This window comes from Macaca nemestrina, chromosome 6 (assembly GCF_043159975.1).
Source record: "Macaca nemestrina isolate mMacNem1 chromosome 6, mMacNem.hap1, whole genome shotgun sequence".
NCBI lineage: Eukaryota > Metazoa > Chordata > Mammalia > Primates > Cercopithecidae > Macaca > Macaca nemestrina.
In genome coordinates this window covers 172812371-172833321 of record NC_092130.1, presented here as the reverse complement: position 1 = coordinate 172833321, position 20951 = coordinate 172812371, and positions in this window count along the sequence as shown.

The following is a 20951-nucleotide window of genomic DNA, read 5'->3' as shown; positions in this document are numbered from 1 at the left end:
GGAACCGGTTTGGGACATCAGGATTGGAGAAAAGCACAGTGGCAGGACGTCATCCAACCCTCCACCCCGCAGAAGGCAACCCAGGTCTGGTACTCCCTGACCTCTAATGTAGCAACAGAACGTCCATTCCTCCCCCTATATTAAATATTCCTCCCCCATTGACAACATCAGGCAATCTCAACATCACTAGCAATGGGGTGATAAGGACCCCCACCAATGCTAAGTAGACAGAGGAATCTCTCTTCTTTCCTGCAAGTGAGAGTCCACTCCTCTGTTGAGAAATACTGAAGTGCAGGTGGAACCAGAGAAGGGAACCCAACCCAGACAGTGAGCAACCTGGCCCAGGAAGACTCTTTGACTCCACTGAACTAAGACTCCACTCCCCCACCCCGAAACACTGGTGCAGCCAAGGGGTAACAGCACCTAGCTCAGGAAGTCCTCTACATCCTTAATGGCAGGAGGGATCTTGCCATAGCAAGTACCCATCCAGGGAATCCTCTATTGCCTGCAGGCCTAAGACTCCTCTCTCCCACAGAGAGACAACCTGCATCTAGTCTAGGGAGATCCTTTTACTCCATCAGGCAGCACCAGCAGGGACTAGGATGGCTCAGGAGGCATTGCGTAAACCAAGCAGATAAAGCGACACCTGCTGAAATAAAAAGTAAACTGTCATTGGAATCACAGCCTTAAAAAATATCACAGGTCCTGCATACTAGACCTGATCAGAGTGGCTGCCTACTAAAATAAAATAGTTACATTAAACGAGTCTTCTAACATGATAGGCAAAATATCCAGGATACAACACAAATTTACCCATCATACTGAGAACCAATAACATTGCAACTTGAATGGAAAAAAAAATCAATTGATACCAACACTAAGATTAATAACATGTTGGAATTGTCTGACAGTGTTTTTAACGCAGTCATCATAAAATGTATAGTGATGACTATACATAAAATGTACAGTCATCACTGTACATTCTCTGGAGCCAATGAAAAGACAGTGAATGTATAGTCATCACTATACATTCTCTGGAGCCAATGAAAAGACAGAACAATCTCATTAAAGCAAAAGAAGCTATAAAAAAAAGTCAGTGGAAATTATAGAACTGAAAAATACAATGACAAATTAAAAAAACAAAAAGTAAGCAACTCACTGGATGAACTCAATAAAGGAGTGGAGGTAACAGAGAATGAACTTGAGGACAGATGAATAGAATTAATCCCATGTGAACAATAGAGAGAAGATAGACTGGGAAAAACAAAAATGAGGGAACAGAGCCTCAAGGACCTGTTCTCAACAAAAGACCCAACATATTTGTTATGATAAAAGATGAGAAATAAAGTGGAACTAAAATGGTATTTAAAGAAATAATGCTGGAAAACTTCATAAACCTGTTAAAAGACATACCACCACAGATTCACGAAGTAGAGAAAATCCAAATTAAGCAAACACACACAAAAATCTACATCAAGACATATCATAATTTGCTCCTGAAAAATAAGTCAAAAAATATTGAAAGCAGCCAGAGGGAAATAATACTTTGTCTACAGAGGTACACTTACTGGAATAGCAGTGGATTTTGTACATGAGCCCATGAGAGTCAGAAGGAACTGGGGCAATATTCTTCAAGTACTGAAAGAAAAGTTCTCCTTTTCAGTCTGAGGGTGATTCCTATATTCCTGGGTGTATTCATCCATTTTCACATTGCTGATAAAGACATACCCAAGACTGAGCAATTTACCAAAGAAAGAGGTTTTTTGAACTTACAGTTCCACATTGCTGGGAAGGCCTCACAATATGGTGGAAGGCAAAGAGGAGCAAGTCACATCTTACATGGATGGCAGCAGGCAAACAGAGAACTTGTTCAGGGGAACTCCTCTTTTCTTTTTTTTTTTTTTTTTGTGAGATGGAGTTTTGCCCTTGTTGCCCAGGCTGGAGTGCAATCTTATGATCTCTGCTCACTGCAATCTCTGCCTCTCAGGTTTAAGTGATTTTCCTGCCTCAGCCTGCCAAGTAGCTGGGATTACAGGTGCCTGCCACCAGACCTGGCTAATTTTTGTATTTTTAGTAGAGACAGGATTTCACCATGTTGGCCAGGCTGGTCTTGAACTCTGACTTCAGGTGATCCACCCACCTCGGCCTCCCAAAGGACTGGAATTAGAAGCATGAGCTACCATGCCCGGCCAAGAACTTCTCTTTATAAAACCATCAGATCTCATGAGACTTGTTCACTACCATGAGAACAGCATGGCAAAGACTTGCCCCCGTGATTCAATTACCTCTCACTGGGTTCCTCCCACAACACGTGGGAATTCGAGATGCGATCTGAGTGTGGACATAGCCAAACCATATCACTGGGGTTCGAAATGAGCTCATTTTCTTCTTCTTTTTTTCAGAGTCCTCTTTTGCTTGTGTCCTGAATTATTTCCAGGGTTTACAGTTGTACGTTACAGGGAGGAGGAGGGAAAGAGACAAGAATATGCTATCTGTCCCACTGGAAATCTTATGACCTTTCTTTTAATGTTCTGTTTATTTCTTGTAAACTTGTGAGGAAGGGAAGTTCTAGGAACTTCCTTGATTATCCCAGAATGGAAGTTTAAAATTTGTTCTGTGGGCTTACTTGAAGTCATCTAAAAAAAAATTTTAAAAGAATAGATGTTCCAGTAGGAACATCTTTTTACTTCTTCATGAAAGTTGAGCAATAAAATAACCTTACATTTCTCTGTCCCCATAACTTCAACTTGTGTGGCCTACACCACCATTTTTTAGAAAAAAAAAATGTCTGTGCTGATAGAAAGCAGATTACTACTTGCCTTTTCAGTATTGATGATTAGAGGTAGGAGATTGATTACAAAGGTACATGGGAAATATGTTAGCTGAAGGATATGTACTGTATCTTGATTGGGTGGTAGTTACATACTTGTATACAATTGGTGAAACTTTATAAAGTACACAATTAAATTGGGAGAACTCTATTGTACATAATTTATAGCTTAAGAAGGCTGGGAAAAATAAAGTAGAGAAAAAAACAGTAAAAATGAAAATCTTTGTAATACTCTGTTTTGTCTTAAATGGTAAAAAGTTTTCTAAGAAGGTAATTTTTTTTTTTTTAGACGAAGTTTCACTCTTATTGCCCAGCTGGAGTGCAACCGCATGATCTCAGCTCACTGCAACTTCTGCCTCTTGAGTTCAAACAATTCTCCTGCCTCAGCCTCCCGAGTAGCTGAGATTACAGGCATGTGCCACCATGCCCAGCTAATTTTGGATTTTTATTAGAGATGGTGTTTCTCTATGTTGGTCAGGCTGGTCTCGAACACCCGATCTCAGGTAATCCGCCCACCTTAGCCTCCCAAAGTGCTGGGATTACAGGCATGAGCCACTTAGACAACACTTGTTCTTAATATAGTGAATGAGGAAGGGGTCACTGTGAACAGCTTAATGATCACCCTTATATTAGTCTGCTCAGGAAATCATACCAAAATACCATAGACTTGTGGCTTAAACAAGAGAAATTTATTTTCTCAAAGTTCTGGAGGCTGGAAGTCTGATATCAAGGTTCTAGCAGGGCTTGGCTCCTGGTGAAACTCCTCCTCTATGTGTTCTCTCACATGCAGAGAGAGTGAGGTTGGGTGTCTTCCTCTTCGTATAAAGACACCAGCCCCATTGGATTAAGACCCCACCCTTATTACCTCTTTTTGTTATGGGATCTTTGGAGTGTCACTTTTCTGGCCAGAAACCTCTGTGACCAGTGATGCCTCTGCTAGAATTCTTGTCCTGTGTCCGGGAAGAATGAGGTATGCAGAAAGTAGAGTGTGAACAAGATGAAAAGGAGCTTTATTGAGTGTTACAACAGCTTAGAGGAAACCCACAGTGGGAAGCCCTTCTTTGTAGACAGGTCATCTGGAGTGTCCAGCTATCAGCAGAGAGGAGGCCCTGGAGAGGGTGGGTCCTCTCTGCACTGCCAGCAGGTTGTCCCCTTGTCTCCAGCTATCAGTGGAGACAGTATCTCCTCTCTGGAGCTGATAACCTAGAGTCTCTGCATTCTCTGCCCTGCTCCGGTTGAACCCGGGGCTTTTATGGGACTCAGAGTGGGGAAGCACATACCGAATGGTCCATGGGCAGCTATGGGCAGGCCCAGGAAGAAGCACCATGAGTTTCCTCTCCTTCTGCAGGACTGGCAGGCCAGACCCAGGCTTCAGGTCTATGCCGGCCAGAAGGTGAGGCTTCAATGGGCAACTGCCCCCTTCTGCCCAGGAGCCTGTCTGTCTCCCGGGGCCATCCATGGCATCCAGGCTACTGGCACCAAGGGGCACCTGCAGACCAGCACCCAGCCTCCCTCAGCCCCTACTCAGCTTCCTTTCCTGCACTCTTCCGTTCCCAAAGTCCAGAGTGGGGCAAAACAGCAGGGCGCTAACATGTCAGGACTGCCCCAAGCGTGCACACACCCAGCTGGTCTGTGACAGCCCCCGGGCTTGGCCCCAACATCGCTCAGAGATGGAAGCTGGTGCTGGCAGTGAGGAGAGGCCAGGCAGCAGGAGCATGCACCTTTGAGCCTGCACCTGTGAGCCTGCAAGGGTACTTCAGCTATGGTGTGGGCAGCTGCAGCTGTGCAAATGGGGGTAGGGGAATGGCGACCAGGCTGCTGCCTGCTTCGTGGAGTGGGAGGCCAGGATCTGCAGCCACGAGGGCAGGGCTGTGTGCCTCCTCCCGGCTCCTGAGAGCACAGGGGTGCCGGGGTTGCAGCTTTGCCTTGGGCAGCCTGCTGCGGCACGTAGGGAGCTTCCATCCAGACAACTTGGAAGGGGCAGAGTTCCTGCTTGTCCACGGCTCACCCGGCTCCATGGAGCACCACACTCAGCTGTGCACCTCACAGCCTGGGATAGTAACTCCTTTTCTTTGCTGGGCCTGGGGCAGGAGCAACATTGCCCTGAGCTCCCGCTGTGGTCCCAGCACTCATGGGCGGCCGGAGCTTCCCCCTCGCCCAGGGGCACAACCTGGCCTGACCCCATCGCAGCGGCCCCGCTGGAGTGCGAACTGTCTGCGTCATCCCTGTGCCCTCCCTGAAGTGTCTTGCATGATGGCAACAGTGCACCACCACTGTCATCAGTTTGACTTTATCTTTTTATTTCAATTTAGTCACATTGTGAATTAAGGCTTCAACATATAGATTTGGTGGGTGGGGATGGGGACGACACAATTCCGCCCACAGTAACCCTACACAGAATATCGTGGCAGAACCCAGCTTCTGAATTATGGCACGTTGGTGTGAATAAAACGCACCAGCAGACTGTGTTAATCCGGTTTCACATTAACCTGCTATTGCTAACATCAAAAATGATCAGCACAATTTGCTACACGTTTTAGAAAAATACACGTCTTTCCGTATTATAACCTGCAGAAATTCTTCACCACTGGTGACATAAGGTCTTTGACAAATGAAAGAGCTTTTCTGTATGAAAACTTAGGCCTGAGGAGAAAAAAAAGATAAAATATTATATATCTTTCTTCATGTTTGTTTTACGCAGGACGTGAAAACAATTTTACCTTCAAACAGATATCTGAATATATTTTTAAATGATTTTAGTGCTTTTGAGGAGAACTTGGAAAAAGTTTTATTTTAGAAAATTGAAGTAAAATGCACTTTAGTGATTTTAGTGACCTAAATTTGCTTTAGCAGTTACAGTGATGACAGTGCCTGGTGACTCTGTTAGCTTTGAGGACCAACTCTTACTCTCTTCTTTCTAGGTTGCTAGGGAAACCATTTAGGGAAGGCAAGTATGTCGAGAAGAGGCCATGGCTTTACAACGTTCTTGCCTCATAATTAACTTAAAAGCAGGAAGATACAGCTGACAAAATTCTGCAAAGCTGGTAACTTAATTGAGCAAGCTCAAGAGAAACTTGAGAATCACATAGACTTTCAATTATTTTGTTTTTAACAAGTAAGCAAAGCCAAGACGACCAGGAGCACACGTGTGGTTAGTCAAGTTAGGTGAGCACATACCATGGAGAATCATGGGTGTCTCAGGAGGAAAGTGATAAACTGAACCTACTGTAGGATTTGGATTTGGGTAGGTCCTTCGGGGAGGTTCTAAGAGGTTTGCTCTGGATTAGATGTTGTTAGAAAGCTGGAGGTCAATGAGGTAAAAAAAAACAAAAACAAATAACAGTCACTCATTTAGTAGAGAGCAGAGAGTGTATACAGTTCTCTGGAGGCGCAGTGACCTTGTTTTTGTCTCTGCTTCAACAGAATTATAAGGTGGCCTTGCTTTGTTTCACTCTGTCTTACTATAGTCTCAGAGTCACCTTGTCTGAGGTTGGTATTCTGATAATGTATTCTGATATTCTCCAATGGGAGAATAGCCTGTTCCAGCTGTGAGTGTTAGGCCAGCTTCTAGAAGGCAGGAGATACTTTCCCCTCTGCCTCAAATGTTATTTTCACAACGTTCTGTTGGATTGTATAATGTATTGAACCTGTATATGACATTACCTACATAGTGGAACATCTCAATTTACTTGTTATTTATTTATTTATTTATTTATTTATTTATTTATTTATTTGAGATGGATTCTCACTGTTGCCAGGCTAGAGTGCAGTGGCAGGATCTTGGCTCACTGCAATCTCCGCCTCCTGGGTTCAAGCGATTCTCCTGCCTCAGCCTACCAAGTAACTGGGACTACAGGCATGTGCCACCACAGTCAGCTAATTTTTGTATTTTTAGTAAAGACGGGGTTTCACCATGTTCACCAGGATGGTCTCGATCTCCTGACCCCATGATCTGCCCGCCTTGGCGTCCCAAAGTGCTGGGATTACAGGCACGAGTCTTCGTGCTGGGCCTCAATTTGTTTTTTAAAAGTCTAACAACTGGATTTGATTCTATTTTCTGTATTTCTACCTCCCATTTAATAAGCAAGTGTCAGAATCTTACAGGGCAATTCAAATAATTATAGCAACAATATTCAGTGTTCAAAATGAATGGAAATGTGTAGACAACAACTATACCTGTTAGAACACATTTTCAGGGACAACTAGGCATTTGTTGGGGCAATTGAGTTGGACATGTGCTTTAGTAGGTGAAGCTGAGTTCTACCAATGGACATATAATTAGTAGAATAATTAAAATGCATTATTTGACTATAAAAGAAGCCAGTAACATTGAGAATAATACACTCACATACACTCACCTAAAGACAGAAATAATGAACTGGACTTCAGAGTTTAGCACCACAGTCTGAACTTGTACCATCTGACCCAGTACCTCTGCATCCAAAGTACACAAAAAAGCACAGTAAGTCAAGAACACATGAATTATCCAAACAATACTCAAGAACAGAATTAGGATTCCTCTCCAGTGGCTTTGGATCCCAAGTAGAGATGGAGTCCCTCACTGGCATGTGGAATGGTGAGCAGGTATTTATAGGGATTGGCTGAGGAAAGTTTTAGAGTAACTAAAGGAGAAGAAAAATGTCCAGAGGGAACTTCATCTCACTACTCTAACAGCTCTGAAGAACATCATAGAACAAACAAGGGAGGAGGAAGGGGTGATCACTTAAAAGCTTGTTAAACAAGGTCACTGTTGGAGAGCATGTGATTTGGGTCCAGAGATGGTGTTTGATGTACTGCCCACCATGACCTCAGTGTGCAGTGAGTACTTTAGTGTGTCTATGGCATGCCTGTTTTCCAATCCATGAAAGCTCCCCCCGTTCATATTTCTCATGTAGATTTGTCCCTACATCCTTCTCCTTCCATAGAAAAGTCCCTCTGATGTCTCCAAAGCACCCTGAGCTTGCCTTTCTCCAAAATTTATTTTTAAGGTGTTTTAACTAAGTGTGATTTTAATAAAAATAGTCAAACAAATGTTATCCGATGAAGTAGGTAAGAAATAACGTGTTTAAGTATACACAACTTACTGTAGTCAAGAAACCAAATGACATTTGGGAGCACATTGGCCACCTGCAGTGTGGCCTTCCAAGACAATGCCTGGCCTCTGACTGTGGTCTTCAGTTGAATAAGGGAGCTCCATTTGTTAGACAGAAAAGACTTGAAACTAAGCTGGTAGCATCCTTAGCCTTTTCGAAAGACAGGAAGAAAAAGAAATAATCTTTAAACTCACCACTGAACCATGGAACCTTCAGATAGAAAGTACCTCCCTAGGCGTGCATTTTACAGATACAGTCTGTGTGATTTTGGGGTAGAAGAGAGGCTTCAATGTCCCCAGAAAGAATAAAAAAGAATGCAAGTTGTTTTCTTTTATTTAAATATTTAAAAATCTGTTTCTTGCTAATGTGCAATTTGCCACAAATCTAATTTGTGTCGATTCTGAGTTAATCAAATAAATTATAAAGCAAGTATCACTTTATCTTAGTTTTAATTTATTTATTTTTTATTTTTATTTTTTTGAGATGGAGTCTCGTTCTGTCACCAGACTAGAGGGCCGTGGCATGATCTCGGCTCATCGCAAGCTCCACCTCCTGGGTTCAAGCGATTCTCCTGCCTCAGCCTCCTGAGTAGCTGGGACTACAGGCGCCCGCCCCCACACCCAGCTAATTTTTGTATTTTTAGAGGAGACAGGGTTTCACCATGTTGGCCAAGATGGGCTCAATCCTTTGGCCTTGTGATCCACCCGCCTCGGCCTCCCACAGTGGCAGGGACCACTTTCTAATCAAGAATGAAAGTGAGTGAGAGATCTGAGGGTGCCTTTGTACATTATTCTTACGGATACACATGAGCAGAAGATGTGCTAACTAAGCAAGGCTGAAAATAGGCATGAGCATATGTCAGCCTGTGGAATGATTTCATGTGTGTGTGCCTGGACATATGTATGGAGATACAGCTTTCATCACACATACTTGGATAGCATATTTACTTGTGAATTTCACAGTTTCTTATAAAAATTCATGTACAAAAAAGAAATTATACCTAATTTAAGAATTTTGTTTTACAACTTTGTTTCCAAAACGGTAATGTAAAATAGTCACTGTGATTATTCAGAAAAAAATCCAAACTTTACAGAAACATTTGGCATTGAGAAGATGAACGACAAAAAGACTGAAAAAGAAATTACTGTTATTTGTTGCCTGGTGGTATATGTAAGTTTCTTTACAACATGCATTTAGTCATAAAATTATTTTATTTAGTATGGCCTATGCTTACTGATCATATTTTTTAATTAAAAATGAATGCTGCTTTTATTTTTTAAAATAACCTGAAAGATCATAAATTGCACTTAAGAGTGTAGAAAATATGCAGTTGTAAAGATATGGAATATATCTAAGTCTCCATCAACCAACTACTGGATAAAGAAAATGTGTATATATACACCATGGATTACTACTCAGTCATAAAAAGGAATGAAATAATGTCTTTTGCAGCAACTTATATAGAGCTGGAGGCCATTATTCTAAGTAACTCAGGAACAGAAAACCAAATATCATATATTCTCACATATAAGTGGGAGCTAAGCTATGAGGATACAAAACCATACGAATGATATAATGGGCTTTGAGGGCTCAGCGATGAAGGTTGAGAAGAGGGTGAGGGATAGAAAATTACCCATTGGGTACAGTGTAAACTGCTCACATGATGGGTGCATCAAAATCTCAGAAATCACCAATAAGGAACTTATCTATGTGTGTTAGCCTGTTTTCATGCTGCTGATAAAGACATACCTGAGACTGGAAAATTTATAAAGAAAAGAGTTTTAATGGACTCGCAGTTGCATGTGGTTGGGGAGGCCTCAGAATCGTGGCAGAATTTGAAAGGCACTCTTACATGGTGGCAGCAAGAGAGAATTTGTGCAGGGAAACTCCCCCTTATAAAACCATCATATCTCATGAGACTTACTATCATGAGAATGGCATGGTAAAGACCCACCCCCATGTTTCAATTACCTCCCACCAGGTCCCTCCTATGACACATGGGAATTGTGGGAGCTGCAATTCAAAATGAGATTTTGGTGGGGACACAGCCAAACCATATTACCATGTAAACGAAAACCATCTGTCCCCAAAACTATTGAAATAAAAGTAAAATTTTAAAAGGAGTATAGGAAATATTTATAAGGGAAAGGTTAAGGAAAATAATTTTGACAACATTAGCTTGAATTCAAGAATTCTGGAAATATTTTATACATACCAATATAGTTCAAAGCTTTAAATTTGTGTTAAAAAATAAGATTTAACAGAAGGAATATATTAAACTACAGCATTATTTTGTTCTTATCAAACGTCCTCTTCAATCTTCAGCTAGAGAATAATCCATTTCATTGCCTAAGCCTTGATGCCTACCTCTTTGGAGAAGAAACTGCTTCAGAGAAACTAAAGGATAGACGTGGACCAGGGTAAAGAAAAGGCAGAAGCACCTCGAAATAATTTCTTAAAGTACAGTGTTGAATGATTAATTGTGACATGACATTTACTGAAAAAAAATATTGCAGTCTTTTGGAGCAAATTTGCTGAAACACCTAGACCAGAGTATTTTATAAATAGAGTGACAATATAATTTATAATTCAAACTGGAATGCTTTTGAGTGGGAAACAGCCTTATATATTTATGCCAGGACAATGAAAAGTGTAAAGCAGGACTTACTCCTCTTAGAATTAATCTTCAGACAATCAACACTTAACCATTTCCCTGATTTGATATATCAATGATAACACAATTCTATGCAATACATTGAAGTTCTGTATAATGTATAATGAGGCATACCTTATTTGTGCAGCGTTCATGTGAATTTCATATTTTAGGTGACAGATTTTCCTAGGTTTGAGGCTACACAAGTTTGCTTCTTTACTCTCATAATATTTTGCTAGGGGAAGGGAGACAGCCAACAAAAAAGAAGGGCTCACTAATCCATGGTAATTTTAAATATGTAAATTTAACCTAAATATTTTTAATGAGTTACTAATGAAACATGAGGAGCCTACTCTTGGTCTTTGTTTTTCTTTTATCGTCCTTCTTTGTCTTTGTGTTAAAGTCTGAGGATCTCTTACACAAATATATCTTATTCCCAATCTCCATTTGTCTTTATTTCACTTGTTCTGTGACTGCCACTTGCATGTATGAATTATCTGCATGAGTAAATGTAATCAGACCAGAGAGTACCTAAGGCAGATGCTTCACATTTCCAGGGAACTCTTGTGTGGACCCTGCCAAACAGGCTCTCATTGTCCTGGGACAGAGCCCAACAAAGTCACCCAGCCTGGCTGTTACTTGGCTGGTGAGAGTCAGTGCCTACTCACAGGGAGAGGTGCCGACCTCCACAAAACACTTCTCTCCAAGGTAAGCAGAAATGATTTCTCCTTCAATTAAGCACAGAGAGAGGATTTTTATTTCTTCCAGGCAAATTAATCACCAGGAAGTGAATGAGCATTATTTTTTTAAACCACAAGAGAGTTTATTTCATGTTTAGCTCACATCTTCAAAGCATTTCAAGCCAGGATAATTTAAGCCAATGTTTGAGTCTCCTTTATTTAAAAAATAGCTCATAAAACAATTTTGTTGCAGTAAGAATACTTTCAGATACATGGTAAGTGGATGTCATGTTAGATTATTTCAATATGAGATTATGACCCTAAGAAGAGAAAAACAGTGAAGTTCGTTGTGACAACTGGGGACAGATTAATACTAGTTTATTCACAAACAGAAAATAAATTAGGATCATTTGGGGTAGACAATACTAACGTCCATGTTGAGCTATTAAAAACTGGTGAAACAATTGTTCAATGTTCCCATTGATGAAGGGGTGTAGTTCCCTCTTTTGAAGGCGTACAGTTCAGTCTTTACTCAGGAGCTCAACTTTACATTCTAATTTGGAAATGTGATTCTTGTTTCTTCAATTTTTGTTTTATTGACAGCAAGTTTTACAGCATCTCTATTTTAGGTATCTCTATTTTAGGCATTCATCATTAAACATTTACTTCTTTATGGTAAACTCCCTTGTATAATTGTTTAAAAAGGGTTATTAACTGATTAACATTTTAAGGTAATAAAGCAGTATAGGTACATCCCTAAGCACGTACATTTGTTTTTAAGAGAGATTTTGGTACAGAGAAGGGATCTGACTTTGAAACTTAGATTTATTACCAAACACATTATTTGGGGATCCTGTTTTCTTCAGTGATACACCTGGACAACCTACTTTCCTCAGTAAATAGCTAATTAAAAACAATTGAAAATAGAGTTTACAAAGAATTATGAAAGTCAGATTGTCAGTTTTCTCATCTTCAATTCATTTAAAGCAGATTAATCTGTTGTTTTCTTTTGGATCATCAGTAATACAGTTTTTCCTTCTCTTCTTTTAACAAATTTTTTCATACTTCGGCTGCTTATCAAGAAAATTTGTCACATATTCATCCTAAAATTATTGATTGAGTGTGGACTGTGTTTAGGTGTTTAATAAAGTGCTGGGCACATAAATGAAAAAGGTGTCACTCTACTCATTAAGGAGTTCATAAAGCAGTCATTAATTAATTTATTCAAAAAATAGTATTGCTTAGCACTGTTCTCAGCTTTCATGATAGATTGATGAATAAAAGCCATAGGAGTATAACTGGTTTGTGGAACTTGTTTCATAGTAATGGGAGACAATTACAATAATCATGAAAATTAGAAAATTATAGGGTATGTTAGAAACCGATAAGTGTTATGGAAAAAATATGAGTTCAGGAATGCTAGATGGGGTGTAGCGATATTGAATATGTGGTCATTCAGAAAACGACATTTGAGCAAAGACTTAAAGGAGTTGAAGAATTTGACCAACTGGATACTGAATGGAAAACCTTTACACATGGAGGGGAAAACAAATACAAATGTCTGGCAGTTTAGAAAAAGTGTCAGAAATCCAGTATGGCTACAGCTGAGTGAATAGAATGAACAATAAAAGGGGAAAATATCAAAGAGAAATTGGGAAGCCCAAGGAAAAGTTTTCAGATTTTACCAAATTTGAAATAGGGAACTGGTTTAGTCCATTTTGTATTGTTATAACAGAATACCTGAGGCTGGGTAATTTATAAACAAAATAAGTTTATTTGGCTCATGATTCTGGAAGTTGAGAAGTCCAAGATTGGGCCGCCTCTCTGGTGAGGGTCTCCTCCTGCTTCAACTCATGTTGGAAAATGGAAGGGGAACAGGTACATGCAAAGAGACCACAAGGCGAGATAAGACAGAAATTAAGGAAGTTAGATTCTTTTTAACATCCTACTTTCATTGGAACAATTTCATTCCTGTGAGAGGTAAAACTCACTCCTGAGGGAGGGCATTAATCTGTTTATGAGGCATCCACCCCAATGGCCTAAAAACACCTTCCCTAGGGCCAATCTCTCAACACTACCACATTGGGAATCAAATTCCAATATGATTTTGGTGGACAAACCATATCCAAACCCTAGCAGGAGCTATAGGTTTTTAGCAAAGGATTGACTAAGAGTTCTAACGCTGTAGAGGTAAGTACCATAATTTAGGATGCTGATAAAAGAGTAACAAAGACCTAATGAAGTCTGGGGAAAACTGAAAATTCAATGGAGAATTAAAGGAGGGCAGGAATTGCCCAAGAGGCACAAAACACTGAAGTCAGAATTAATGCCATTTGTAAAGGAACAGAGGTAAGAGGCCACAATACATTTAGGAAACCACACATTGTTCCTTTAAGGAGTGGTATACAAGTGAGGCAGTTGCAAGAGCTAAAGATGAAAAAGTAGACAGACTTTAGAGTGAAGGGACCCATGAAGGGGAAGAAAAAAACAAAACTGAAAAAGCAAGAGTGAGCAGTGCCTGTGCCTGACATCGCTCATGCTCTCCTAGTCCTTGAGGATAGCGGACTGGTCTGTAGTGCATTGATAGGTGCAACTATGCATGTGTGATGAAGAGTAGGTTATTATATGACCTATGGCCAATGTAGCAAGGTGGCATGTATGGTGTAGTAAAGGATTATACCTGAACCTCAAATGTTAGATTCGAGTAACCTGGCTTCCAAGAGGGATGTTTCTGCAGCCATGGAAAGATAATTACTTATGCTGGACTTTCAGGACAATGTGGGTGGATTATAAGAACCTTAGTAAACTCTTACCCAAGACTTCCTGCAATTTGACAGGGCAGAACACGATCGCTGCCAACCAAGTGCATTTGTTATGGGGAGCAAGGGAGTCTAGAGGACCTGAGATCAGTGAATGTCCCACAGACTAACGTAACTTGTAAACATCTTCTGAATATACAGTCTTTGTGCCTATGTTACTCACTAAAGTTTCTCTAAGACTGTCACATGAGAGTGCTCTTTATGTAATTCTTCCAATCCCATATTTTAAGGGATTAAATCAGAATACCATTCCCACCAACCAAGTGCATTTTCCTTGAGAAACAACAAGAGACCCTACGGAGCAAGAAGAGATTCAAAGACAGCCCTCAAATTGAAGGAGGGACACCACATTCTATAAGGCTATGGGGCAAAAGGAGAGGTGCACGTGAACAAAGTAAGCATTTCCAGGCATCGTCTGGCTGATTGATTGCACAAATGCTCCAATTCTCACTCTGTCCCTATTTTCATGTCCTTTGACACATCACATTGCAGAGCTCTACTACTCTGACTTTGACAGTGGAATTTGCATTGGCCAACAGGATGACAGCAAACTTGACATAAGTCTTGGAAAAGTGCTTGTTTTTGCATGCTCTCTCATGCTGCTGTCCTTACCAGGGGACATGCCCTAACCAGCTGCAGGGGAGAAAGTTGAGTCACCTCAGTCATCCCAACAAGGCCACCCTGGATCAGCCAACTTGGAAGTGTTCAGAGATTCATGAGGAAACCTAGCCAGGATCAGCCAACCCACCACAGATGAACACCACAAACCCATGAACAAAACCAATCTTTGTTGATGAATTGCCTCTGAGGCTTGTGGTTGTTTGTTATGCAGTTGCTCATATGCTCCTAGGAAATGGATGTTTTCAGAAGAGTGATTGAATGTGTCTACACTTGGGGTCAACTTACTTTGTTGTTCAAACCAGAACATTTTGCCCAACGAAAGCAGTAGTAGTGTTAATAATTACACATAAACAAGACTCTTTCAGGCAAAATAGGATAGATGGTAATCCTGTAACAACTTGAGAGACTCTATTTCTCTTTGGGAAGAGGAGACAATGTCATATGATGAACATAAGAATGATAAGACCAAGAAAGTCTGAAAAGTTGACACCTCCTGCTCCAGAAAAATTAAGGGAATGGTCAAGTAGTAAGACAACCACAGTTTAAGATTTTGTAGTTATGGCACCAAGAATTGTGAAAGGAATGGTTGCTGAAATGGAACTTGGTGGATGGATGGATGGGTGGATAGATGGATAGATGGATGGATGGATGATTTGATGAATGGCTGGCTGGCTGGCTGGATGGGTTTTTGGATGAATAGATAAATGACAGAAGGAAGATTGAAGGACTGAGTAGGTAAAGTGCCCAACAAGTTGCTGGTACTGGGAATTTGGGGGTTGGGCTCATAACACTAGACAATGCCCAATACAAGAAATTCTGTTCCCCACAAATTTACAAATATCAGTGATGATGGTGAGTGACAACCCCCTAGAGGCTTTTAGTCCAACTGAAGTCTAGACACCCATTCCATGAGACTTTTTTTGTGGAAGAATTTATTAATACTTGGAAATAACACAGGCAGGTCTAGAGGTACACACGTGGCAGTGGAGGGGAAGCTGTGGCATGAATAAGAAGCACACACAAAAAAACTTCTGAAGTGAGAAGAGTGGGAGAGGAGACCAGGCAGATGTGAATGGAATGTTCAGGAAACCAACATGCTTACAGGTCTGGCAAAAGAAACGAGCCCCAAACTGAGCAAGTGCAGAAATGTAGAAACCAAACTAATTATGACTGGTGCAGTGACGTTTTCTGAGTGACAAGATCCTTCCTGACAAAAAGTATGGTCAGCGAAGCCAAACCCTTCCAAGAAGCCAGTTAAGATAATGACTTAAAATATTCCTCGAGTTTTGTAGTTAGACCTTGTTCATACAGGGAGGATAGTTTCCGTTAAGAGATGGGGATCAGAAGCCAAATTCAGAGGTATGGGCAGGAACTGGGATATTCAAAAGTTGTTAAAGGCAGTAGCTAAGATTACGCCTTCTCAAGAAACTTAGATGTGAAGAGGAGACAGGTGATAGCAGAGACTGCTTATTCCCTCTCCTGAGGATTTTATAGAAAAGAGACAATATTCCACTAAAATGAGGGAAACAAGGGAAACAAGAAAGACTTAAAGCTTCTTACTGCTTCTCATGGCACTTCCTGAACCCCTTTCTTTAAGCAGCTCTATAAGTAACAAATCTTACTTGATCTCCGTCTGCCAGACTCTTCTTCCTAGTTTCAGAGTTTGTTGAAACCTAACAAAGAGAATATGCGTTTTTTACTTTCTTCACAAGAACAGCAACAACAACAACAAAGCAGGTGAGTTGTTTTTAGCTTGTTAGTTGTATTGCTTAAAAATTAAAAGATTTGAAGATGGTTTTAAATTAATTAATAAGAAGTAGCCATTAGAGAAGTAGCTGCAGCAGCAAGAAGAGATAATCAAAGCAACACATTCCTTGAGAAGAGAACACACAGAAAGAAATCAGCCACAGGCCGATAACAATGCTTCTTCCTCTGCACTGAGAGGTGAAAACATGCCTAGTCCACATATGATGGTGGGTTATTTTGTTGGCTTCTGGGAACCTGGAAGGTGTCAAATGTCTCCAAGTAGTACAAGACAAGAAAAGGCAGCTCATAATAAAAGGGACTAGAGAGGGGATAGGATTTCATTTCTTTCCCCATCCCCTTACCCTCATTATGTCCTACACATTCCCATGTGGGTAGCAAGTCCTTCCATAGTAGATCCTGGGAGCCACAGTCATTCATTGCCTATGCCAAACATATTATTCCATTTTTTCTTGGGGCAAGGTAAATCCTCAATTTTCAGGTATCTAACTCTCCTTTATATAGCTCTGGGATAAATTTAGGTTCAATTTAATTATGAGGATCCTGTCCCTTTTGACAATAACTTGTATAAGGGTAGGTATGTAATGCCATGTCCAAGGAGATGTGAAGAATGGTCTGCTGGGGAGTTCTAGAAGTGAATTCACAGAAGAAAGATTTCCTCTTGATTTGATGAATGTGATACCTGAAACTGCACAATCACTTTGCATCCATGGGAAGCAATCATGGTGAAGGGGAAGCAGGCACCTTCTTCACAAGGTGGCAGGAGAGAGACAGATGAGTGAAGCCAGAAAAGCCCCTTATAAAACCATCAGATCTCATGAGAACTCACTCACTATCAAGAGAACAGCATGGAAGAAACCACTCCCATGATCCAATCACCTCCCTCCATTGACACGTGGCGATTACAAATCTCTCCCTTGACACATGGGGATTACAACTGGAGATGGGATTTCAGTAGGGACACAGAGCTAAACCATATCAGAGTTTAAAGAATAGAAAGAAAAACAGATCTTCAATTTATGATGAATTAACATTTAAGCTTAAACATATTATATTTTTAATGTCTTTATTTCCATGATGCTTTACATATATAATGTCTTCATTTCTATGATTTCTATAGTTTGAACACAAACTACACAGCAGTATAGTTTGTATTCTTTATATGAAAAAGCCATGGGGTACCCTGCCAGACATAATTTCTCAGGATTAAGTATGTATAATTTTGACTTGGGACCTCATGTGACCTCATATGATAAGTTAGAGTTAAAATGCAGATGCACAAAACAGTTTATTCAGCATCTCCAAGGGAAAAAAAGACACTTCCAGTCCCCTTCAGCTGCAATATATCTTTTCTGAAAATGCCCATGTCTCTCCACTGAAGCATGCCCACCAAAGGTAATTAAATGGCAAGTGCGCAGGACAGAGGCACCATCAGCAGCTCCCCATGATATCCTACACGGAACCAAGGTCTACACACATATCCCCCTGGGTATTTCTACTTATTTTCTGATCTGTGGTGTAAAGGTATTGTTAGAAATGTCAAAACAGCCTGCCAATAACCCTATGGGTAACAGTGATATGAAAAAGAGGAGGCATTTGTATTTGTCTGTACCATAGAATGTTAAGCTGTTGAAGAAACTGGGCAGCAGTGTAAATGTGAAACATCTTATGGAAGAGTTCCGTGTTAGAATGACCATTATATATGTTATATATGACCCTAAGAAACAGAAAGATAAACTGTGGAAGTTCTCTGCTGAAAATACTCAACAGAAGTTAATTTAAAAAATAGGGAAACGCTGCATAGATCTAAAAATGAAGAAGATCTTAATCGTGTATTGAACAGAAAGAGTGGATCTATCAGTGTTACAGTAAACATGTAACACTCAGTGGTATGTTGATCACAAAACAAGTGAATATTTATCATGATGAACTGAAAATTGAAGAAAATGTAAGTGTTCAATAGGCTGGTTACAGAAATTTAAGAAAAGATACAGCATTAAATTTTTAAATATTTGTGGTGATAAAGCATCTGCTAATCACAAAGCAGTGGAGAAATTCATGGATGACTTTCCCAAGGTCATCAGTGATGAAAATCTGATGCCAGAATAAGTCAATAATGCTGATGAAACATCATTGTTCTGGTTTTAATGCCCCAGAAAGACACTGGCTACAGCTGATGAGAGAGCCCCTACAGGAATGATGGATGCCAAGGACAGAACAGCTATTCTGGGATGAGCTTACGCTGCAGGCGTGCATACATGTAAACTTGTTGTGATAGGCAAAACTTGTATCCTTGCTGTTTTCAGGAGTGACTTTCTTACCAGTCCATTATTATGCTAATAAAAGGCATGGATCACCAGCATCATCTTTTCTTACTTTTACAAACATTTTGTACCAGTGGCTCATGCTCACTGCAGGGAACCTGGACTGGATGGCAACTGCAATATTTTGTTATTCCTTGACAATTGTACTGCTCTTTTTCCAGCTGAAATTCTGATGAAAAATATTTATGCCATGTACTTTCTCCCAAATGTGACTTCATTAATTCAACCATGGGACCGGGGTATCCTTTGTAAACCAAAACTATCTGAGACAGGTCTCAATGAATTTAGAATGTTTATTTTGCCAAGGTTAAATATGTGCACCGAGCAAGCATGTCTGTGCCTTTCTCCAAAGATTATTTTGAGGGCTTCAATATTTAAAGAGAAAGGCTGGATATTGGGGAAAAAGGAATAAATTTTTTAAAGTTGTGGGTAGATAAGACACAAATTGTTGCATTCTTTTTTGTGTTTGATCAGCCTTTCACTGAATAGATAGTTTACATGATGGCAGGGACAGGGGGTCAGGGGGGTGGTGGGTAGAGGAATGATAGTCACTCATGCCTTCATGTAGCTCAGTGAATCACATTTTTACATCAGAGGAAGCAATCAGATATGCATTTGTCTCAAGTGAGCAGAGGGATGACTTACAGTTGTGTCCTTTGTCCTGCAACTGTTTAGATAAGCTATCAATTTACTTTGTAAGGATAAAATTCAACAGAACCATTTTAGGGTAAAGATCTTGAGCCCATAAGGAATTTCCAAGTGGGCAAATTGTGAGAGAGGTATGTAGCTTGCTTTCTTCTTTCTTTTTTTCTTTCTTTCTTTTCTTGCTTTCTTGCTTTCTTTTTTCCTTCCTTCCTTCCTTCCTTCCTTCCTTCCTTCCTTCCTTCCTTCCTTCCTTCCTTCCTTCCTTCCTTCCTTCCTTTCTTCCTTTCTTCCTTTCTTCCTTTCTTTCTTTCTTTCTTTCTTTCTTTCTTTCTTTCTTTCTTTCTTTCTTTCTTTCTTTCTTTCTTTCTTTCTTTCTCTTTGTAGCTATCTTATTTAGGAATAAAATGTGAGGCAAATTATCTGATGCAATTCCCACCTTGACTTTTTCATTTGACTTACTGATTTGGGGGTCCTGAGATTTATTTTCCTTTCGCACCTTATATAGAAGAAGAATATATATAAAAACACTTTCTTGAACAGCATGCTAGTAGCAGCATACAGGGGCATGGGTGTGGAAAATTTTCAAAAAGAGTTTGGCAAGAAAGATGCCATATATACTGTTCCAACACTTGGAACACAATGACCAGAGACACAATTGTGCCTGCCTGATGCAATATCTGGCTTGCAAGTATGCTCCGTGATCATGATGAACAAGGTGGTGACCTTGAAGGATTCTGTATGTCAGTTGAAAAAAAAAAGTCTGACCTCCCACCATATGTGATATATATACACCTTCCTAGTCTGTCAGTAGCCTGAAAGAAGTGGATATGGGAGAACCTTTTACTACCCATGATGACACTTCAGTTGTTCATTCATTGACTGATAGTGAGTGGGTCAAAATGATTCTGAATCAAGGTGAACATTGTAAGAGTGATGATGAAGATGATGTTTACACTGGGGAAAAAGCACCTATAGATGACATGGTGAAAATGTGTAATGGACTTATTGAAGGACTGGAGCATTGTGTATGCGTAACAGACCAAGAAGTCACATCAGTTTATAAAATAAAAGACAGACTTCTTCCACAAAAACCGTTGTTAATGAGGCAGACGACTCTGGAAGAAACTTTAAGAACCACCCGGCAGAATGACTTTCACCTCTGGAGTTCCCACTTCCTGGTCCCTGAACTGCTTCTGATGTTCTCACCTAAAAATAAAGAAAATGCAGTGTACAGTGACATTTTAAACAAAATGCCACATCATAACTGGAAATCGAATGCCTGCTGCTTGTTGCTGCTGTTAACAGCTGATACAAGTGTTCTGGGGACGCTACTGTGCTGCTTACTTACCCTGAACACATTTATCTTTCACTGTACTAACAGTATGTCATGTTTTTTACTGTTAATTGCTTATGTGTGAATAAGTGTAAAGAAATGATTGCTTACTGATGGCACGTAAATTCAAAGTCAGGAATGATGGGGATGACAAACAACCACAGATTGTCCATGTGGATGGCTGAGATT